Source organism: Psammomys obesus, unplaced genomic scaffold (assembly GCF_907164565.1).
Source record: "Psammomys obesus unplaced genomic scaffold, mPsaObe1.curated_primary_1811, whole genome shotgun sequence".
NCBI lineage: Eukaryota > Metazoa > Chordata > Mammalia > Rodentia > Muridae > Psammomys > Psammomys obesus.
Genome location: NW_026585580.1, coordinates 9,258,590 through 9,282,956, shown reverse-complemented (window position 1 = coordinate 9,282,956; position 24,367 = coordinate 9,258,590). Strand labels below are relative to the sequence as shown.

Genomic DNA, 24,367 nt, shown 5'->3' with positions numbered 1-24,367 from the left:
ATTCACACCTCTCCCTCATGAATGCTGTCTAGACTCTGTCTACTAATTGCAACAAAAGATGTTTTCAGCCAGGTGAGGCTTCAACCAGTGGCTCGTTATACAGAAAAGAGTTCAGGGGGAGTTCATGTGCCCATCTTGCCTCACCCTGAGGAAGGTTTGAAGGAATTCCTGAGGCAAGACTGTTCCACCATAAAGTTCCACTTTGAAGGCTGTTGTTGGCAAAGCCTTTCCTATAATCTACCTGAGCCTTTAGATGTTTAAGATCCTGTGACTTAATAGTTCTTACACTCAACCAGGATGGTACCTCACACCTAAAATTCTAGCCCTTGAGAAATAGAGACTGAAGGATCAGGAGTTTAAGGTCATACCCCTTTGGCTAGAAGGTTCAAAGACAGTGTGGGATATATGAGACCCCATTTCAGAAGAAGTCTCCAACTATATTAAAGTCTTCTTTAGCAACAAACCCAATCTACTTACCAACATTTTTTATTCTATAAATGTAGGTAAGAGTTTTAATTAAACATATGTGAATTTTTAATATCATCCAGAATATATTTAATTTTATAGTATATGCAATTCATTTTAGATTTTAAGAGAGAACATGATGATGTCTTTTATTTTTCAAAGAAGTTACCTCACGTTGGTTTATTAGCAAGGCAATACATCAAAACCAACTGTTTTCAAAACAAATAAATTGGACCACTTCAATTACAAGTGTTCTGGCTCACGTTATCCATCCCACTTTCCCAGGATTAGCTCTACCAAGACTCTGTTTTTACTTTTATTCTACTTTATTTTTGTTTTTTAAATTTTTATTATTATGTATTTGTTTCTTTATTTATTTTGGTTTTTCAAGACAGAGTTTCTCTGTGTATCCTTGGCTGTCCCAGACTTGCCTTGTAGACCAGGCTGGCCTTAAACTCACAGAGATTCACCTTCCTCTGCCTCCCGGAGTGCTGGGGTTACAGGTGTGTGCCACTGTGCCATCTAGGGCCCTGTTATTAAAAGAAAGAAAACAATGACAACTATTTCCCCTATAGCAAAGCTCAGGATTAGCAGAGAGTGAAAGAGAGGGTGGGCTGGCCCATACCCAGTGAAGATTCATCAATAATTCCAGAACCTTAAAACGTAGGAAGCCATTAGAGAACACAATATTTATTTATTTGTTTGTTTGTTTGTTTGTTTATCTGATATCTATTTACATGTAAAATGTTAATGGTCTATTGTATGTCAATCACAGCTGTTAACACTGAGATAAAATGCTGAAGTTAAACGATATACTGTTGTAGAAGTATAAGACCTATAAATATATCAACATGCAAATCAGCTAATTATGAGAGCTCTTATTAGAAATTAATTAGACCGTGCAAGAAAAAAAATCAAATGGCGTTAGATCTTAGGAAGTAAAGGAGCATCTGGGAATGCAAGTGGGTAGCGCTGAAGTTGACTGAGTCGACTGAGTCAAGCTGAGTGAGTGTAGGGACTCTGAGTAGCAATGACTTATTTGTGTGACAAAAAGAAACCAACCTTACAAAGATCTCTGAGATACATCCCAGAAACAAGAACAAAGAAATTCTAAAGTAGAAAGATGCTTGCAGTGTTTTAGATAAAGAAAAGCTAGGATGGCCAGAAGAGCAGGAGCAAGGGGAAGATGGTTGAAGCAAGTTGAAAGTAGTGAGATTAGAGAATTAGTAGGTTTCCAATAAAATACGTATTTGGTTCAGGAGGATGGAGAGATGACTCTGGTTAAAGTACTTGCTGTACAATCATGAGGACTGGAGTTAGAATTACAGCACGTATGTAACAAGCAATAAACCAAGAAACACTCAATGCATGCAAATTAATGTCTAATACGTAGGTAAAATGAAGGATGAAGCTGCATGATTTTTCTCTTAGCTCTAGCGCCAAAGGATCTGACGCCCTCTTCTAGTTTCTCTTTTTGCAGACGTGCATGTGTGCACTTATACTCAAGTAAACGCACACGCACATAAACAACATATTTTTAAAATAAAAAAATGCAGATTAGGCCCAAACAAGTGTTGTTCATATTATAAAAAACAAGTCTATTACTGAAACAATTCTTAGAAGACATTGTCTTTAGTCTTATAAAACAACAATAATAATAATAGTAAGTCACTTTAGGGAACCAACATTGCTCCAATACCCAAACTACAGACACATAGCAGGAGAGAGAGAGAGAAAGATGAACTTCACCCAGGAATTCAAAAAAACACTCAACGCATGCAAATTAATGTCTAATATGTAAGTAAAATAAAGGATGAAGCTACATGACTTTTCTCAATAGTTGCATAAAATGCATCCAAAAAAAAAATTTGCCAAAGGTAAAGAGCTCGGAGGGTAGTTTCTTATGGGTTGGAAGAGTTTCTGCTGTTAGTGTGTCCAGGAACCAAGTTCAGTGTACTCGTTCAGTGCAATCCCCATCAAAATACCAATGGCCTTCTTTACAGAACTGGGAAAGACCACCCTAACACTTCCTCTAAAGGATTTTATTTAATGTTCAGACATGAGTAGGCTTTGATCATCAAACCCACTCCCCATTTACTCCCCTCCAATTCTTTTCCTATCCCCATCCCTTGTGCTTCCAACTTCTCTCTCTCTATCTGCTTCCTTTCCTACCAATCTCCTGCTCCCTCTCTTTAATATCCCCTGATATTTTGTGCAAACCTGACCACAGAAGCAAACTTGAAGATATTACAATACCTACAATCAAAACACACTGCAGTCATAATAACAAAAGCACACGATACTCTCCTATAACTGATATGCTGATGAACAGAACAGAATGGAACGCCAAGAAATAAATATGTATACTTATAGACAATTAACTTTCATCAGTGATATCAAATAATCACACATTTTAAGGGAAGTTACAGCTTTTCAACAAATACTTTTGTGTAAACTGGATGGCCAAAATACAAAAAAAATGAAAATGAAACTAGACTCCTATCTCTGACAAGCCTATCTATCTATCTATCTATCTATCTATCTATCTATCTATCTATCTCTCTCTCTCTCTCACACGCACACACACACACACACACATACACACACTATAAAGACCTAAATAAGAAACCATTAGGAGAGAACACATGAAAAGCACTTCAAGACACTGGAGTGGTTTTTCCTTGGAGAAGACAATAAAAGTAATATCAGACAAGTAGCATTTTGTCCAGTGAAAGTTTCTCACTGGAAACAACAAAGTAAAAGACTGTCTGCACACCTGGGGAAAATATTCAGAAAAGATTCATCCAATAAGGTACTAATATTCAAACTACATAAGATATTCAACATAAAAAAATGACTGAAAGTGGGTTGATCTGGAACAGACATTTTCAAAAAGGAAGATGTTTAAAGGCTAAATGTCGAAAATAAAATCCAAAGCCAAAATGTCATCTGACCCAGAGGGTACTGCTCTGGTTTGAATATTAGAAATCCCCAAAGGCTCCTGTGTCGAAGGCGCGGCTTCCACTGGGAACAATAGGTCCAGCCAACTCTGAACTGAAGTCGTGAGCCAAAATTAACCTCTCTCCCTTTAACCTGTTTGCCTTAGGTGTCTGTGGTAGCAAACAAGGTCTGGTTTACACAGATTGCTGTTATTATAATGACTAAAAGCAGAACCACTGGAGATGATATGGGATAAGTGGATGTTCGTCAAGGCTTTGACCCAGTAGCCCCTCTGCTAGCTCTAGAGTCAAAGAAAATGGTAGGAGTATGTCGGGGAACTTGAGTCCTTGTGTGTTTGTTGTCACACTAGTTACCAAGGTTATAGGGTCAATAGAAGCATCCCACGACAAGTGAGTGCATACGGGAAGAGCGTGTGTGCACAGCGGAACATGACCCCACCTGTTTTTGTGGGAGGTGGTTTGTTCTGGTTTGTGGAGACATCGGTAGAACTAAAGACAAATATGTAAAGAAATGTCAGCCCCAGACATGTACTGCATGTCTTCTTTGATATCTAAAAACAAAAGAAAAGCTGGTGTTACGGAAGAGGTAGAATGCTGAAGACTAGAAGCTAGGCAGAGTAGAGGAAAGTGAGATAGAAGGAGGCTTGATAAGGAATATCAGGATTGAGTAAGGGACAGTTTCTGGTGCTGTATAGTGGAATGACCAGAGAGTGCAAAAATTTATTGTATATTTCAAAATAACTAGGAGAGAGGTGTTGGAAGTTCCCTAACCCAAACAAATAAATGTTTGAGGATATATAAATGCTAATTGTAATGATCTTATCATTACATACTATATACACTTATCAAATCAGATTGTACACACCAATGTATACAATTGTTATATGTCAACTCTTTGAATTCCTCTTTTAAAAGAAGAAAATCATTCATCCTACATTTTGGGAAAGCAGATGATATAATTTTACCCTTACTGAAAAAACAGAGAGTAAAGAAAAATAGCTGATTTGAGCTGGGTGCACTGATACATGCCTGTAATCCCACCACTTGTTAGGCTTAGGCAGGAGATCCCTAAAGCAAGCTGGCTAGCTAGACAAGCCAAATTGGTGGGCTTTGGGTTCGGTGACAGACTCTACCTCAACTCAAGGGCTAGCCACAAGTCGCTTCCCTGGAAAAGTGCTTTGGCAGCTCTGACAATCTCGTTGGCATGCATTAGGTGAGAACTCAGCACATGCGGTGATTACTTGTGGTAGCCTGCTTTTCTCACTGTGACAAAATACCTGAGTGAAATCAACTCAAAGGGGAAATGGGTTTTTGTGGCTCATGGTTTCAGAAGTAGCTAGCCAAGACTGGCCAAGTTCACTGCTTTGGGCCTGAGAGGAGAAGGAAAAAGAATGGGAAGAAGGGATGGGAAGGAGAGGGAAAAGAAGAAATGGAAAGTCAGAGTAAAGCATACATTTTAAAGGAGTGCCTCTCCTGACCTGCTTCCTCACAGAAGACGGTAACTCCTGACAGCTGTTCTAAGGGAGCACTACCTCGCCAACCCAGGGTGTTCTATTTCATATAATAATAGATGTGGGGGCTGGAGAAATGGCTCTGCAGCTAAGAATGTTTGCAGCATACCATGAGGACCTTCATTCTGGTGCCAGAACCCACACACAACAGCTGGGCTAGGTCTTCCAGCACTGGGGGGGGGGGGATCACTGCAGCTCATTGGCTGCTCGCCTAGCAACTATAAGCCCCAAGCTCAGGGAGAGACCTTGACTCAAAGGAATAAGTCAGAGAGTGCTTGAGAAGGTCCCCAATGCCCCTGTCTGACCTCATCAGCATTTGGCTGTGATGCTGTGGTTTCCTCCCACTCCAGCCAGCAAGCACAACACTCACCCCAGAGTTGGTCCTGTGTCTCTTTACTCTCTTCTTCCCTCCTATGCACTGATTTCTGACATTACAGCGATTCACTTACCATCTTCATTTCCTGCAACTTTCTGCCGTGACACAATTTTCACAAAGACACAGATTTTTTTTTTTTTCTCACTGCTCTATCCTCTTAGAAAACTTGGTATGGACCTGAGAAAACGTTTGCTCAATGAATGAATTGCCTTCTGTTATGAAAATCATTATCCACTCTCCCAGTTCTGACCCAGTTCTAAGATACTTTTGGGCTTCTCGATTATAGCTGAATTTTAAAGTGCTGTGGTAGGTTTTATTTGGCCCATGGAAAAACTCAGAATACCGAAGAAAATAAAGTTCAGAAGGGTTCACTTTACCGTTTAACAGCACCAACCAGACTTCGCCTAATAAAGCAGCCTTTCTGTTATAAACAGTTGTGCACTGGAGTATCTGCTGGGCATGAAGACCGGCTGCCTCTACCACCAACAAAGCTCTGTCTTTCTCACGTGGACCATGAGCCCTGGGAGGAGGCATTCTGCTTATGTTCTGGTTCTCAGCTGCGGGTTTGGGCTGAGTGGAGAACTCTGGATGCCAAGTAAACAGTGACACTGTGTTTAGAATTTAAACACTAGCCTACAACATAGGGAACTTGGATCTGCAGCCTTTCCTGGACTGGTGTTCTCTAGATGGTTTGTAATTTCTAAAAGTCAGAAATGTGTATAAAATGATTATCTTGAATGCTTTCATAGAAATGAGAAATTACATCTGATAAAATGTACTATCCTGTTAAGTGCAATATTTATATTATTCTTAAGCTTATTTCCTTGCTCATTTGTATTAATGGCCCCAAGGAGTCAAACAACTCCTGGCTTGTTTTCATTCTTCAGCATATTTTTAGTCCCTTTAGAAACTATAAATATTCAAGTTAATTTTATGTCCAATTCTTTTATTTGTTTCTTTATTTATACCTTTAACCTTTGGGAAGTCTTCAAGGAACTCCCTCCTAGAGTCACATTACGAATGCTGATACCAGCGTGTGAATGTTCTAGCTATATATAGCTAAGCGATGGCTTGTATCCATAAGGCAAGACAGGAAATCCAATTCGGCTGTCCAGTAGAATTGATATAGACAACAGTCTACAATAAAGACTCTAGCAAGCCACAGTCCTTGGACTTTCACAGTTCACTAAAAGGAGCCTCTTTCATTAAAATATTACCTTGGGCGGTAAAGTCACATTTGAGAAATACGTTTTTCAGTACGAACAACAGTCTCTTCAAGTTGCTAGGCACTGGCAGACTTTCTACATAGAAGACACTGTGCCAATTTGATGATCACTATCTCACTGTTATTTCACAATGTCCTAAATAATCTTGCTGTGCTAAGGAAAAGAAAACTTAAAAGGATCACTGGGTACAAAAGGAAGACTGGACGTCTTGCTTTCTTGAATCAGAGAATGAGTGATGCTGACTTTTTGAAAAACGAAGATTTAGTTTATGCCTAAATCTTTCTGGCTTTCATCCTAAAGCTTCTATGGAGGAGTTGAAGCACTTTTTAAAATTTTTGCAGCATGAGCCACAGGGACAACTTTCTAGACTACTTCCATTCGAATATATTAAAAGTTTTTGTTTTAGATGGGTCTCTATTGAAGTGATAAAACACCAGGACCAAACCTAGTTTGGGGAGGAAAGGGTTTATGTGGCTTCCATATCCTGGGTCATCAGCAGTTCATTGAGTAGAGCTAAGGCAGGCACCATGAAGGACTACTGCTCACTGGCTTGATCAGCCTGCTGTCTGACACAGTCCAGGATGACCAGCCAGGGCTAGCACCACCCACGATGGGCTGGTCCTTCTACATCAACCCCTAAACTAAGAAAATACCCTATAAGCTTGCCTATAGCAAGGTCTTAGACATTTTCTCAACTGGGAGTCCCTCTTCCCAAATAACTATAGATTGTGCACAGCTGACATAAAACTAGCCAACTCAGCTGTCAAATTTGAAATATTACCCTACTTACTAGACTCTAGTACATGCTGATAAAATTCTTATTTTTACATTGGCTTGAACTCCAGATACCTATAAATTGATAACTATGAAATTTTAAGTGGAAAGCCCCACAAGAACGGAGAATAGGAGAGCCATCAAGAGAGAGAAAAAAAAACTGTAAAAACAAAGGACAATAAAATAAAATGTAATCTGGAGTTACCATCTTAGAAATCCAAGATGGCAGTTGCTCAGAATTCCAAGAAAGTACCTGTCCAAACTGGACCAGGAAGATAAAAGTCCCTGATGTCTGAGCCTATCCATGCCTTGAATTTTCAGTCTATAGGAGATATTTGAAGAGGAATTAGTAGTTGAATCATAGAGATCCTCTGGAACAAAACATTCACTCTGAGAAGAGCGGAGGGTTTGGGGGAGCGGAGCGCAGCAGGAAGGCCTGTAACTAACTAGTCCTGACATAAACACCCCACAGACTGAGCTGAAAGTGAGATTACCCTTTGCAAGGAATATGAGGTCCTCAGGAACACATTCTCTGAATGGGCACTCAGGACAGTGTGAAGAGAATGAAGCCCACCTTCAGAGGCTGATAACGCAACCTGAAAATTACTTCTGTCAAGAAAACCTTAGGAAGTGTGTTATCTGCATGCAGGAAGAGAAATAATGTTGGCTGCTGTCTTATGAATACAAGAACTAAGCATAAGGCAAATCAAAGGGGGTAGGTTACTGACTTTTTTTTTTAGATGTAGTAATATTGCTCAAAATATATTCACAATTAAAATAAAGTTACTTTTGTTTAATTTTGACTTTTTGTTTTGTTTTGTTTAGACAAGGTTTTACTATGTAATCCCAGACAGCATAGAACTCACTCTGTAGAGCCCAGACTCACAGAGATCTGCCTTCCACTGCCTCCCAAGTACTGGCATTAAAGACTTGTGACACCACATTCAATAAATAAATAAGATAAAATAAGTAGGGGGTGAAGAAATGGCTTCAGTGGTTTAGAGCACTTGTTGGTCTTGCACAGGACCTGGGATTTGATTCCCAGCATCCACCTGGCAGCTCACACCAATCTATAGCCCCAGGTCCTACACGCTTTTCTGGCTTCTGTGGGCACCAGATACACAATCAGTACACAGACATACATTCAGGCAAAACACCCATTCAGATAAAAATTTTAAAAATAAAGACGTGTTTGTTTGTTTGTTTGTTTGTTTGTTTTTTTAAGACAAATGGAAAAGGTAACATTCAGAAGTATTCTTGTATATGTAACACATTAGCTGCGACCATCACAGATGAATATAATGAATAATGTGATAGATTTAGAATTCAGGGGATTAAACTCGTGGCTTATGGTGTGTTTATTTTCTGTTTTGTTAAAAAAAATTGCATAATTGTTGAGGAGAATTTTTGGAGTTTGGGGTGGTTGTTGCTGTTGTTGTTGTTGTTGTTGTTTTGCTTCTAATGTCCAAATGAGTTCTGACACATACACGCTTTGGTTTTCTAGAAGTCTGTGTGGAAGCAGCCTTTCTCTGCAGACCACAAGGCTGGTAGCCTCACTGGGGAAGCTGTCCAGGTTTGGGGTGGGGGAGTGGGAATACACTTTGCTGACTCTCACAGATGTTAATAGTCTAGTCAAAGTTGCCTGTCTCTTCTTGGGCAAACCTTTGTAGCTCGTGAGTTCAAAGGCATTTTAATAGCTCGTCTAACTTTTAAATTTATTGGAATAAAATTATACATGGCATTTTTTTTAGTGTGCATGCACATGAGTGTGTGAGAGATGACAGACAGACAGAGGAGACCAGAGGTCAACATCAGAAGTCCTTTGCAGTCCTTGGTAACATTCTGTGTTATTTAGTTAGTTACCTTTTTGTTTGTTTGGAGACAGGGTATCTCAGTGTCGCTGGAGCTCACTGTTTGAGCTAGACTGGTTTGACAGTGGGTCCCCAAGATGGACCTGTCTTCGCCTCCCCATCCCATTGCTGGAATTCCAGTCACAGACTGCTGCGCCTAGCTTTTATGTAAGTGCTGGAGATGGACAAGAAGTGTAAAACTCTGGTCCTTACATTTACACAAGCATTTTGCCTTCAGAGCCATCCCCCTAGTCCCCTGTTAGTCCATTTTTTTAAACTATCTACCGCAGTGGTATCCCTTATTTCATCATTAATGTTACTATAACATTTTCTCTCCCCAACTCTATCCCCATGCCTGTCTTTTACTCTCCAAGCTTACCAAATTTATTGAACTTTGCAAAGAAGTAATGGCAGAATCTGGGGACATATTTTCTGCTTTCTACTTCATTGATTTCTTCTCCTGTTTTTATCATTTCCTTCTGTGCACTTGCTTTAGGCTCTTGTGCATCTACTTTTTTAAAATTGAACCTTGAATCACTAATGCAAGCTCTCTCCTTTCCTAACATAAGCATGTGATGATGTCAATTTCCCACTACTAATGGAGCTGTACCCATGTCGTGTGCTGCTTTTGTTTTAACTGATGCAAACTATTTCATAATTTCAGTTATGCTCTCTTCTTTGGTCCATGTTTTATCTGGAATATATAGTTTAATTTTCAAACATTTGGAGGTTTTTGCATATCTCTGGTTTTATTTTTATTTATATTTTTGGCCAGAAAGTGTACTTTATGTGACTTTGTTTCTGTCACGTTTCTCTGAGATTTGTTTTGAAGAATACATTCTAAAATGTCTCGACTTCTATAATCAGGTGTCTCTAATGGAGCTCTCTGTGACTAGGTCAGGTTGGATTTTGACTATGATTTTTGAGGCCCTCTGCGTATCAGGTGAAAACCACTGAACTATGGCCCCAATCAGTGGGTAAGCTATTTTTATACTATTATTGTGGTTTTATGTTGAACTCTTACTGATTTTCCACATACCTGTTCATTCCCAAGAAAGCAGGCTAACGATCTGCTTTTCATGTCTTCTTTGGGTATTTGGAAGCTCTGGTTTTTAGGTGCATATACATTTTGGGGGTTATTAAGTTTTCCATATTAATTTAAACCTTTGTAGATGCATAAAGCCTTTCTTTCTCCCTCGTAATTGAGCTCTCTGGTGTTGATATAATTGCATCAAATTTTTAAGGTGTCTGCATCACAACTGATTTCTGTTATTACCAGCATGTGTCACTGTATTTAGTTTTCAAAGCAACTCTATGAACTAGGTCCTATTATTAGCCCTAATTACCATGTGAGAAAACAGCACATTTGCCCTGTCAGGTGCTGGCTTCCAAAGCTCTGAGTCTTATTATCTTCATGCTGGTTCCCAACAGATTTTTAATATTTTTCAATGCTAATTTTCATTATTTACTATTTGCCACATAAAGTAAAAAATAATGCCCAAATTAACGTGTATTTCTTGTCATTACTACCAAGCAACCAAATAAGACTTTACAAAAAGATTGTGTGTGTGTGTGTGTGTGTGTGTGTGTGTGTGTGTGTGTGTGTGTGCAATCTGAGTGCATGTGTGGGGGTCAGAGGAAAACCTTGCCTGTGAGTTATTCCTTCCACCTTGAGGCAAGGTCTTTTTATTAATTTTCTGCTACACAGACCCAGCTAGCTGGCTTGAGGGCTTCTGTGGGTCCTTCTGTCTTCACGTGCCAGTAGCAATTCTGGCATCATTGGTACCCGGGCTATGTCTGACTTTTACATGGGTTCAGATAGTCATGCCTTCCCAGCAGGTGCTTTTTTCTTTTCTTTTCTTTTCTTTTCTTTTCTTTTCTTTTCTTTTCTTTTCTAGCCATATCTGTAGCCCAGAGCTTTAAAATGTTACATAGGAAAAATTGAAATATTGATTGAAATATTTTTAATTTCAATATATTTTTCTTAGGGAAAGGGGAGGGAAAGAAATGATTTTTTTTAAATCCGTTACCACTTGTCTACAGACACCTATCTTGAACCACTTGTATTTCTGTTGTCTGTCTATCTGTTTTTATTTAATTCAGTTAATAATTTAGAGGTTAGCAGATAGCAAGCATCAAGCCAAGCTCTGAGCTGGACATTTTTGCATTTTAAGGGAGTGAGCCACAACATCTCCAGCAACAGCATGAGCCGTGCTCAGGGATCTGCTTGTGAAGAGGGCAAGACTGAACAGTGCCCTCTGCACATGCTCACTGGCCTGAGTTAGTACATCCTCCCATTCTGTTGCAAGGTCCCCAATGTGTGGGCTATGGGCTGTCACTCCACATTAACTCTGATCTTCAGAGATTGAAAACATGATGAGGCCTCAGCCGTAGCACTGGCTAAAAAGCAAGGAGCTGGAACTGTTGAAAAAGAGAGGGAGAAAGGTAACTAGAGTCCTGTTAGCTGAAGCTCCAGGCCACTGCAGTGGGCGCCTCTGAAGTGTGTATGAAGTTCACTGTCGACCATACCCGGAGACAAAATTTCTTTCAGAAGAACACGGATTTCCTAAATGTCTACCCAGGTTACAATACAGCTGCTTTGCCTAAACACACCCAAAGCATCCTTCAATGTTAAATGTTTATTCCAAAGCCAGAGCCTTTCGTCCACAAATTAATGCTGCTCTCACCTTGGCTTTCTACTCTCTCAACCTGTCAGCCAGAATCCATGATATTTCAAATGCCTAAAGGTTGGGGCTTTGACCACACATGGCCAAAGACTTGGGTTGACTGAGTTCATTTAGACCAAAGTCATCATCTAATAGATGTATAATTGTTTTCTAAAGAAAAAATATATAGGCTAGAAATTTAATAACCCAGGCTGTTTGCTATCTAGAGCTTTAAGAATGTCAAATGCCACTCAGACTGTAGTGATTTTTTCCATATGCCACAGACCACCCACTAGTGTGGTAACCTTATTCAATGTCACGGTAATGTAACACCAAGCTAATGGTGTCATAGTTATTTCTCTAGAGGATAGAAAGAGTTGAGGATTTGGCTTGGTTTGGTCTCCAGTGGATTAAGTTCTAAGTTCTCTCTCTCTCTCTCTCTCTCTCTCTCTCTCTCTCTCTCTTCCTCTTTCAATCCAAGGCCTTGCTACGTCATCTAGGCTGGCCTGAAATTCACTGTATAGCCCACACTGGCCTGCAACTCACAGTAACCCTCATTCACACCTCAGCCTCCCAAGCGCTGGGATTATAGGCATGAGGCACTGTGCCCAGCATTGGCGTTAGCGTTTGAGACAAGATGTCTATCTACAGTCTAGATTGACGTAGAACTACGTCTCAGTCCATCTGCCTCTACCTTCTACCCAGTGGACGCTGTCGTTCTGTGCAATGAAGGACCGCAGAAAGTAGCCTCAGAAACAGATGCCTGTGCCTATAGTTTTCCAGACTGTTTCACTCCCATCACTACAGCTCTGCCCATGTCACTGTACTCTGAGGCACTTCCTGCAGAGCAGGAGGTGAGAAGTAACTGTGCTTAGGGTCTTAGAAGGAAGCGGAAGTTGAGAACCTGAAGCACTTGGGAGCCAGCTGAGGCCCAGACATTCCTAGGCTCTGTTTTGTCACCTGTGACAATAACAGATTAGGCCAGGTGCTTACCAGGGACCTGCGGAATTCTGGTGAGAGTCTGAAAAGTCTTCAGCGAGAGAATGTGCCTTGGCAACATCAAGCCAGATATTTTTTTTTTTTGAAGTGTTAATGATTGATGGGTTGTGTGTGACACTGAAATCAGTTAAACTCGACTCAAATATTTACACATCCTTCCCAGGCAGCGTATTTTCCATTATGGGATGGTATTGGGCAATGGAAAATTTTTCAAATACTTTTACTGGAAGAGACTAATTAAGCTCACTTTCCTGCTACTATTATGTAAAGCTCACACTAGGGCATTGGCCTTGTGTGGGTGCCTCTCTCTTATTCACTGTATAAAATAATGCACCAAGAATTAGTTAACAAGTTGCTCTCAGACCCACTGCTGACAATGCCCCTAGAATAAGCAGCTTTATGTCAGAGGCTTTGTCATGTAGGAGCCCACGCTATTGTCCCAGGTGTTAACAACTATAATTCAAAATGTCAACAGTGCTTTTGGCAATGATACACACCACTCCTCGAGGCTGACCTAAAATGGAAGTCAGAAATCAAGGCTCATGTTTTAAAATCCAGCCACTGTCTTCTTACGAGACAGAAAAGTGTCAAGTCATTTTACGTCTCTCAAAAGATGAAAAACATACCTCTTTCTGCCGCCAGGGGTGACCATCTTTGTTTTTTGTTTTGTTTTGTTTTGTTTTGTTTTGTTTTGTTTTTTGCAGTGTTAATATGGAAAGCTTTGGAAAATACTCTAGCTGTCCAAAGGTTTAGCAAATTATGTTATAAATTGACACAGTTCTGAGTTTTAAATTGTATGCTAGATTTACAACTTTTTCATACGGGGTGAATCTACATATGTCTGCTCCCTTTCCCTTCTAGTCAAGGTCTCATGTAGTCTATTTTGACCTCTCACTATGTGGATGACCTTTCACTCCTGGCCTTCCTGCTGCTTCCTTCTCCTGGCATCATAGGCATGTGCCACCATGACAGGCTACCTTGTTTTATAAAGTAGGCTTTTCCTTTCTTATTTTAAATTATTTGGGAAAGCTTTAGTGATTATCTAATAATGCTGGAATTCAGGGATTTGATGACCCACGTCCAAGTTAACTGAGTCCACACCCTTCATCTTTGATCCTATCTCCTTCCGGGCCTTTTCCATGGCTGAGTCCTCCCTCTCCTTGTACTTCTAAATGAAAGCTTTTCATTCTTTACATTTTTCCTATTTCTTTTTTATTAATTATTATTATTTATTGCAATGTATTCGCTTTGTATCCCACCTGTAGCTGCCTCCCTCATTTCCTCCCAATCCCACCCTCCCTCCTTCCCTCTTCTCCCCCCCATACCCCTCCCCTAGTCCACTGATAGGGGAAGACCTCTTCCTCTTCTATCTGATTCTAGCCTATCTATCAGGTCTCATCAGGATTGGCTGCATTGTCTTCCTCTGTGTCCTGGCAAGGCTGCCCACCCCCAGGGGGAGGTGATCAGAGAGCCTGCCACTGAGTTCATGTTAGAGACAGCCCCTGTTCCCCTTACTGAGTATATGGGCTACATCTGAGCCAGGGTTTTAAGTCCTCTCCATGCATTGTCCTTGGCTGGAGTATCAGTCTCTGCAGGACCCCCAGGGCCCAGGTTTTTTTTGTTTTTGTTTTGGTTTTGGTTTCTTTGTTTGTTTGTTTTGGCTCTATTGATCTCCTTTTGGAGCTCTTGTCCCCTCCAGGTCTTTCTATATCCCCTTCTTTCATAAAATTCCATGCACTCTGCCCAAAGTTTGACTACGAGTCTCAGCCTCTACTTCGATACCTCAAACAGTGGAGTCTTTCAAAGGCCATCTGTAGTGGGCTCCTGTCCCATTCCCTGTCTTCTCCTGCTTCCAATGTCTACATTCTCTACATTTTATTTAATCCTCCAACTCCTGAGCTTCTCTTTTTATATTTAGCTCTATTGTCTTCCTCGGGTATCACCCAAAAACACACCATGGTTTTCCGGCTGAAAGAAAACATGCTTTTCTTTAGCCCCTTGCCAGTATTCCACATATGTTGCTCCTACAATGATACACTGAGAAATTAAATAAAAATCTGTCCTTGAGTCCAATGTAACATCTCAAAATCTTAATTTTGTTGCCACGTGTCAACCTTTACACTTCTCCAAGCTCAATAGTACCTGCCACGGCTCTTTTCCATTTGGAGGATTCTTCTACTCTATCCCTTCTACTGTTAAAGCGATGTCTGTCTTTCCGAGAACGCCAGCCACTTTCCCTGTTCTGTCCTGGTACATCCCTGGTGAGCTGCTTCCATCCGAACCTATGTTTCCAAAGAACATCAAGTCATCAGTTGACAGTAACCATCACAAACACTAGAAGACTAAAAGTCCCAGTTAGAAAACAGAGAAATCCTAGTGTCTCAAAGCACAGTAGTGTGATAATAGTTACAGTTTATTGCACATTTTAGAAAGAACTAGAGGGGTTTAAAGTTTCTCTATACAAAAAAAAAAACAAAAAACAGATATTTAAGTAGAGAGAAATGTTAATTATCCAGATTTAATCATTGTACCTTGTATGAAAATCAAATTATCACAACATACCCCATAAATATATCCAATTATTTTGTTCCAGTTTAAAAAAAAAAAAAACATTAAAAGGGAAGAGGGACTGCCTCTGACATAATCTGATTGGCCTGCTCTTTGATCACCTCCCCCTGAGAGGGGAGCAGTCTTACCAGGCCACAGAAGATGACAATGCAGCCATTCCTGATGAGATCTGACAAACTAAGATCAGAAGAAAGGAGAGGAGGACCTCCCCTATCAGTGGACTTGGGGAGGGGCATGCATGAAGAAGGGGGTGGGAGGGTGGGATCGGGAGGGGAGAAGTGAGGGGCTTATAGGGGGATACAAAGTGAATAAAGTGTAATTAATTTTAAAAAATATTTTAAAAAACATTAAAATGTGACAAAAAATTCCCAAGTTGATTTAGAAAAACTCGTATTCAATATAAATAAGGAGCTGTAACTCATGAAATAACACAAACACTTCATGTGCTGCTGTGTCTGATGAGGCATTATCTTTGAGCGTAATCTTTTTATTGTGCTATTAACTTTTTTGCAAGAGTATTAGAATGTTTTCAGTAGGGCTGTACACCTGGGAGATAGGCCTCTTGCCATACCTGTTGGGGATTACCTTGATTAGGTTAATTAAGATGGGAAGACCTGCCCACTGTGGCTGTCACCATTCCCTCCCCTAGGATCTCGGACTATAAGAGAAGGAAAAAGTGAGCATTCATCTCTCTGCTTCTTGAATGTGGATGAAATGCGACCAGCTGTCTCAGTGGCTGCTGCTATGAGATGAGACCCACCATGATGGCCTGCACCTTTGAACCCTGGGCCAGAATTACTGCTCCCTTCCTTAACTTGCTTGGGTTAAGGTGCGGAGAGTACTCTTTACCCACGTCATTCTATTAGCCCACTGCTCATCCTTCCTCAGCTCTGGTAATCACTATTGTATTCTGTTCTGGAAACATCAACCTCCCTAACTTCCACATAGTAGTAAGACATATGTGGTGTTCACCATCCTGTGTCTGCCTTGTTTTATTTAATAGTTTGTGCTCCACTTCCACCCATGTTGCTTTGATAGATTTATATTTGCTTAAATTGGCCACACTAATACGGCCTCCATGGGAAAAAAAATGCTAACTTATGTTAAATGTTTTGTGAAAATTCTGTTTTTTCATGCAGTTTTTGAAAAATGAAAAGTCATACTTCATTCACAAACAAAATATGTGACTTTCAAAATTCCTACCAGGGCTGGGGTGGGGGCGGTGCTCAGTGGGGAGATGACTTGCTGTGTAAACATATGGACCTTAGTTTGGAGCCCCAGAACCCACATAAAACCCTGGCACAGTAGCATGTGCCTGTGAAGCCTACACTAAGGAAACAGTCGCATCCCAGGGGCTCACTTGCTAACCCAACTAGCCAACCGATAAACTCAGGGTTCAGTGAGAGATGCTATCTCAAAACTAAAGTGGAGAACGATTGAGGAGGACATTGGGTGTACCTCTGGTGTCCATACGAACATTCACATACACATACATGCACAGTACTGTCATGAATAGGCTTTGCCAGAAATATAGATGAACATGTTTGTACCTTTCCATAGTGTCCAAATGTATTAACTGACAACCAATTCATAAGGTGTAGCAGCTTCAACAGCAGCAATCTGCTGGAAAATCCTTCCCACTCAGGTGATCTGGCTAAGACAAATGCAGGTTCTGCCAATCCAACCTTCATCGAGAATATTAACTCTATTATGTAACACACAGTAAATATACCTGTGTATGTGTATCTGGTGTACAGAATGAATATACTAGGGCTTGAGAGATTTCCAGACTGGGCTGAGAGGAGTTAAGATAAGGTAACAAACCCAGACCCATAGGGAAGCTACTGCTGTAAAAAGCAGACATGGGTGAGTAGTGTTTCAGAGCAAAGACATAGTCAGCTGGAAAGAGGAGATGGCCGAACCTGATTTGAATAGGAAATGGCTGATGCAGGTCCAGGTGGGCAAACAGATGAACAGACAGACAGCAAGGCAAGGAGGCCACATCAACAGCTGGGAACCAAAATGAGCTGAAGTCCCAGAAACAATTAAGAGAGTTCTCTGCCCATCAGGCCTTGATGACACCCCAACTATCAGATGATAAGCTGTGCAGTTGGGCCATCCCCGTGTTAGAAAACCCATCTTTGTACGAGGTATAGGTGAGGGAGCTGTACCTTTCCCCAGCCTGGTCTGCCCTTTATATTCTTGCTCCTAATTTCCCTGCTATGATTTTAACATACCTATGTGCCCCATACAAACTTAGAGAATAGCCCTTTTTATAATCCCAGAAAGAAGCTACTGATAGTTTGTGTTACATGAATGATGCCAGACGTATGATGTTGTTCACATGCCCATCCAGGGGCCCAGTCATCCTTCTGCCCCAAACAGCCGCTTGTAAAATAGAGTCTGTCTGAGGAAGGCACCATCTGAAAACCCACTTTTTATACAGTATGGAGTAACTTATTGCAGGACATAGCATGAACTAAATACACACACCTGGCTACTGAAAACATGATTGTAAAAATAAAGCATGAATGACTAATAAAATCTAGCCTCCAGAGCCCCCAGTCTTGAGATCTGACCTCTGTACTGTGATTTTTATTCCAAACAAGCTGCTTCTGAAACATCAATTTACCCTCATCAGTATCAGGAGACTAGGATCTTGGTGACCACAAGCCTGCTTCACGAGACATGCCCAGACCTGTTTGAATTCTAGAGTAAACAGTTCTGTCCCTAAGGTCAGCTCTCTTGCACAAGAAGGTTAGGACATGCTCAAAGAAGCTCTAGCTATTGAGGCAGGAAAAAAAAAAAAAACTACACATATAATTTATGCAAATTGCATTAATAAATTTGTGAATCTTTTCCTCCTGTATACAGTTGACTACTATTAGGTATTTCTCTTTCTTTCCTTTGTAATATATCTCCCCTTGTTCTCCTCCCTTATTTTTTTTTCCCTCTTTCCTGCCCTCTCTCCTTCCCTTTCTCTTACCAGACCTTTTCAAATTAGCCACACCTGCTCTGATATCATCCCTTTACTTTGATTTAGGGAATCTACATCTCTGTATTTTTCAGAACTGCAAGGTACTTAAGAACAAGGATCTCATCTTACTCAGAGTGTAAATCTAGTGTCAGAAAACATCTCCTAGAAAACCCCACAACTAATACCATGTGCAGATACGTAGCCCCGGGTTTGGTTTTTGTTTTCAAACCTTCATTGTCTAAGAAGTTCCCTTCAAACTTCTCTCTTTCACATCTCTACAATAAAGAGATAAGGCTAGGTCCTAATCTAAGTTATACCACGGAACCACAGATCCTGGACGCTTCCAGCCTCCATACCATCCAATCTAGGTCTAGAATGTTGTTTTCAGCCTCTGAGAATCACTGCTTGAAGAAGCTCACCCTTTCTAGTTCTTTCTGAGCTCTGGCTGGCTTGTTCAACTCAGCTGTTCAGGCTCAAATCCCTCTCCAAGTTGACTGATTCAATCTGGCTTATCTCAGTTTCTTACTGAATAGCTCTGCTTAGCCTCAAACTAATGATAGCAATCTGCTCTAATTTTCTGGCCCCTTCTCATTCTCTGGCTCATTCTGTCTTCACCTGTGTCTGGCTTGTTCTCACTACAACCTGTCTCTGTAAAACTCTCCCAGTAAAACTGCCTCTGTATTCCATGAACTGCACTGCCTCTCAACTAAGTGACTCAACCGAACTGCCTGAACAGAACTGACTAGAACCCAGAGATCTACATGCATCTGTCCCCTGAGTGTTGGCATTAAAGGCATGTACCACCATGCCTAGACCTAAACTTTTCTTTACCTGAAACTTTCTCTTTATCAGGCTGGCCCTTCAACTCAGAGATCTGCTTGCCTCTGTCTCCTGGGATTAAAGATGTGTTTGTATTCCAACCAGATGACACAGACCTAGGTCTTCAGATGTGCTCTCTTGCCAGAGCAGCCACATTCTGAACTTTAATTCCTCTATGGCACCACCCATCCAGACTGACAAAGGACTAATTCCTGGGATTATAAAGGGAGACACACTATAATTTTATTGGGGATAATTGAAAATTTGGGGACACATGAGCATATTTAAATCATATCAGGGAAACCAGGCCCAAGAACCTACCCCACACACCAAACCAAGAGAAGGATGTAACTCCCTCACTCTCCTAGTCAGGGTTACTATTGCTTTGATGAAACATCATGACCGAAATCAAGTAGGGGAGGAAAGGGTTTATTTTGCTTCCACCTCCACATTGTAGGCCCACTGAAGGAAGTCAGGATAGGAACTCAAATAGGGCTGGACTCTGGAGGCAGGAGCTGATGCAGAGGCCATGGAGGGCTGTTGTTTTACTGGCTTGCTCCCCCATGGCTTGCTCAGCCTGCTTCCTCACAGAACCCAGGACACCAGCCCAGGGCTCACACCACCCACAATGGGCTGGTCCCTTCTCCATTAATCACTTATTGAGAAAATGCCCTACAGCCAGATCTAGTAGAGCCATTTTCTCAATTGACATTCCCTTCCTTCAAGTAGGTGACCCTGGCTTTTGTCAAGTGGACATAAAACTATCCGGCACACTCACCAAGAACCTGTAAAATGGACACCTAACACTGTGTCTTTACAGCTCTGCACCAGCCTATCATCTGATACCTAATATGTGCAGGCTAGATTGTGAACTCCCAGACTTGACTCAGTGTCCTGCTATTCACACAGCCTACATGACTGCCTGAACGACCATCTACCTGTTTACCTGTCTAGACCCGAGCTGACATTTCCTGTCTCTGACCCATTTCCTGCCCCAGATCTGGTTAAGCCTCTCACCTTGCTACTTAACTCTGCAAATTCTCATATCTTAATAATTTATTTCTGTTCTTCCAGTCTGGACCATAATTCAACATGTCCAAGGAAACCGTGGCTGGTATAAAATGCATATAAATACATTTCTTACTTTAGTAAATATAGATTTACATCCAGGTACGTCTTAGAAAAAAAATATAGTAAACCGAATCACTGATTTCATGGATATTTTTCCAAAAGTGGGAATTATGAAGTAATTCCTTCAGGATCTGAGTGTTTGGGGAACAGCTATTGCACTGACTGTTTTCTTTCTAGTAGCAGAGACACCTGGTTGCAGAAGTCAACCTCCAAAACTAGACACCCAAGTGCAAATCACAAGCTTTCACTTCTAGATGGGTAATGTTGACAATTCTTTTAGTCTCTCAGTATTTCTTTTCACCCGTCTTCTACAAAGACATACAGTCATGCTGTAACTTTGTAATTGTTGAGAAAATCAAATGTGCTGATCTATTGTAAGGATTTGTCACAATGCCTGACATATATTTCATATGACATAAGAGTATGTGCTGCTAGCCCCACTGTCATTCTTTGGAAGAATGTTTTATACCTAAAAATCACAGTGGAGGTTCCCACTAACTTGTGTCATGGAATCTAACATCTTCATCTAATTCAAGCTCTCATCTTCTATAAGGCTCTGTAAACCTAGAATGATCTTTTCTTTTATCATGTTTCAGTTGTGACTTTTTGTTGCATACGGACTTTATTTCTTTATAATAAACTACATACAGTAAGAACAGTTATGAAACAATGAGGGAAGCCATCTGTAAAGGCTGCATTCAAAATGCTTAGCTCATTTGTATTTGTCAAACTTGAAGAAAATACTGTCTTTGCTATCTAGGTGGGTCTGGAGTTTGGTACGTAAATCACTCTCTGTCATAACTTGTATTTATCAAGTTAAAATTAAAAAAAAAAAGGAAAGAAAGAACTAGAATCAACTTTTAAAAAGTTAGAATGTTATGGGGGGATACAAAGTGAATAAAGTGTAATTAATACAAAAATTTTTGAAAAAAAAAGTCAGAATGCTCTTGTTCCCAAGGACCAACAAAGTTATGATGAATTTTCATGAACATGTATATATGATGCTCTGAGGCAGCGTCTCTCCTCCAACTCCAACTGACTATGATGCAGGTCAGGTTAGCCTCAAACTTGTGAAAATCACCTCCTACCTCTGCCTCCCGAACACTGGGATTACCAGTGTATGCCACCATGCCCAGCTGTCATTTCCTCCTTACTGTTAAAATTTACTTTTTTTTAAGTTATAATGCTTTGTTCGTTCTGCTCAGACATCCCACATGACAGCTGACTGTGAGACCTCTGACATATCCATGAAGCATGCTGTTGGTGAAAACAGCTTCTTACTTAAACAAAGCTGACATTTATATAAAGACCTTAATTGTATCAATGTTAGAGTGTAGGTACTTGCATAGGAATTGAAAATCGAGGCCCTATGGAGGGCTTTAACAAAGTATTCAAGTGCACTGTCTCATTTAACAAAAACTTGCTATAACCCATCTTGTAGATGAGGAAAGTTTGTTTCAGAAATACCAAATAGTTGGCCAACCAACCAAAAATAACAGACGAAACCAAAACTAATGGAGTCGGTGATCTTACCCTGTTTCATTGCTTGTTTTCTTTTCATTTTTGTTGGGATATTATCTGTATGCCCTGTTTTCTTGGGTGAATTCGTTTTCGTTGGATTGGAGTTTTCCTTCTAATATCTTCTGTAGGGTTGGTTTGCTGTGTAGATATTGCGTAAATTTAGTTTTGTCATTGAATATTTTGTTTTCTCCATCTATGTTGATTGAAAGCTTTGCAGGATATAGTAGTCTGGGTTGACATTTGTGATCTCTTAGAGTCTCCATGATACTTGCCCAGGCCCTTCTGGCTTTCATAGTTTCTGATGAGAAGTCTGGTGTGATTCTGATAGGTCTACCTTCATATGTTACTTGGCCTTTTTCCCTTGCTGCTTTTAATATCTTTTCTTTGTTCTATAGATTTAGTGTTTTGACTATGATGTGACATGATGTGTTTCTTTTCTGGTCTAGTCTATTTGGTGTTCTGTAGGCCTCTTGTATATTTATGGACATCTCTTTCTTTAAGTTGGGAAAATTTTCTTCTATGATTTTCTTGACAATATTTTCTGGACCTTGGAGCCTGGAGTCTTCTTTTTCATCAATTCCTATTATTCTTAGATTTTGTCTTTTCATAGCATCCTTGATTTCTTGGATATCACATTGAAGTTCCAATCACATTGGAACTTTTCTGATTTTACTTTTTCTTTGAGAGAAGTATCAATTTCTGCAAGTGTGTCTTCAGCTCCAGAGATTCTCTCTTCCATCTCTTGTATTCTGTTGGTGATGCTTACTTTTGTGGTTCCTGATCTTTTCTCCAAGTTCTCCAGCTCAAGGGTTTTCTCATTTTGTGTTTTCTTTATTGATTCTAATTCTGTTTTCATGCCTTGCACCATTTCTTTCATGTGTTTGAATTTGGATTCCTGTCTCTCTATGATGGACTCTATTTCTTTGTTCATTTCCTTTTTGTATGCCACTAATTTTTTCTCTACTTGTGTCTCTATTTGTTTGGCTATGTTTGCCTGTGTTTCTTTAAGGGTTTTGTCTATTTCTTCTTTCTTTACCTCCAATTGACTGGCCAACTCTTTGAAAGATTTGTTCATTTCCTCCTTATGAGCCTCAAATAATTGAGCAAGCATGGCTTTAAGGTCATTTTCCTGTGCTTCTGATGAATTGAAGTATCCATCGATTTGGGGGTTTGCTGGTGAAGTCATGATGTCCTGATTTATGTTGGAAGTGTTCTTTCGCCTACCCCTGGCCATTGGCTTATCTGAGACCTTCCCTGTTTGTTTTTGGATTCTGCTGATCAGACTGGTACTGTCTCTCTCTGGAGTCTGGAGAATTCTTCAGGAAGCTGAGAGAGGTCCCGTGTCCTTAGTGTGTGCTGAGGACTAGCTGTACCTGTGGGAGGAAAGTACGCAGGCACAAACGGGTCAAATGCAAGCATGCGTGTGTGTGTGTGTGTGTGTGTGTGTGTGTGTGTGTGCGTGTAAGTGTGCGTGGCCGTGTGTCTTGAGGGACAGAGTGATGGCTAATGTTGAACCCTTGAGTGTGTGGGAGGGGCTCTTCAATGTATATGTCGCAGGCGCTAGTGATGATCGCAGCGCAATTTCTGGCATTAACTGCCTTAACTCCTCAATTAGACCCACAGAGCAGGAACTTCAATGTCCCAAGTGCCCCTCTGTTTCCCAAAGTGGGTATATGGGTGGGAGGGGGTTCGATGCCTGGCTTCTGTTTTAGAAGGACCCAGGATCTGGGGAGCTGCAGATTCTCAAGGGTGCACTCACTTACAGGCAGGTCACTTGGCAGAGATCGGGGTATCCGGGATCTCTGCTCTCTGGTTTGGCCCTGCCTCTTTGATGTGCTCCGCCAGTTCCGTGCTGTTGTCACTGCCAGGTTATGAGGTCTTGCTTCAGCTGGAGATTTCAGGGTGGTCACGTCAGTAGGAATCGGGGTAATCAGGCTTTCTGTTCTCTGGTTTGGCCCTGGTTAGTCTTAAACTGGAGGGCTGATGTGTCCCACCAGCTCAGTGCTGCTCTGCCGCCAGGTTAGAAAGTCCCGCTGTAACTGGAGACTGGGTTGCTAGTCCAGATGCTTTCTGGGAAGTCCTGGGGTTTCTTCACTGTGCTCTCCAAGCTTCGGAGGCCCAGCGCCTGGTGTGTCTAGCTTGTATGGCGTTTCTGTCTGGTTTTGGTGAGTATATAGCGTATTCTCTGTCACTGTGGGATTGGGCGGGCTGTACCATCAGTGATGGCGCTCCTGCGAAGCTAGTATGGCGTCTAGCAGACTCGCGCCCTGGGAGGATGGTGCAGCCGCTGCACGAATCTGGGACTCCAAGACATGTACTGCTGGCCTTTGCCGATAAAGGGCTTGGGGCTCCGCTTCAGTGGCTGTAGGCCCCAGGCAGTTAGGTCTGCACTCCGAAACCAAAACTAAAAGAAGTCCTTTTATCTTTATCTTTGGAGATAGAGATTTAGATTTGCTACAAAAGAGAGAAAGAAAGAAAGAAAGAAAGAAAGAAAGAAAGAAAGAAAGAAAGAAAGAAAGAAAGA

General features: G+C 41.0%; 1 long non-coding RNA gene across 2 annotated transcripts in view; it reads right to left on the bottom strand.

Moving 5' to 3' along the window:
• Positions 1–852: 852 nt before the first annotated feature.
• Positions 853–24,367, bottom strand: part of LOC129677643 (uncharacterized) — a 32,662-nt gene continuing 9,147 nt past the window's right edge. For both annotated transcript variants that reach the window (XR_008720233.1, XR_008720232.1), the window contains 2 exons: positions 14,970–15,109; positions 853–995 (listed from right to left, as the gene is read on the bottom strand). This is a non-coding gene — a long non-coding RNA (uncharacterized LOC129677643). The remainder of the gene's footprint in view (positions 996–14,969; positions 15,110–24,367) is intronic.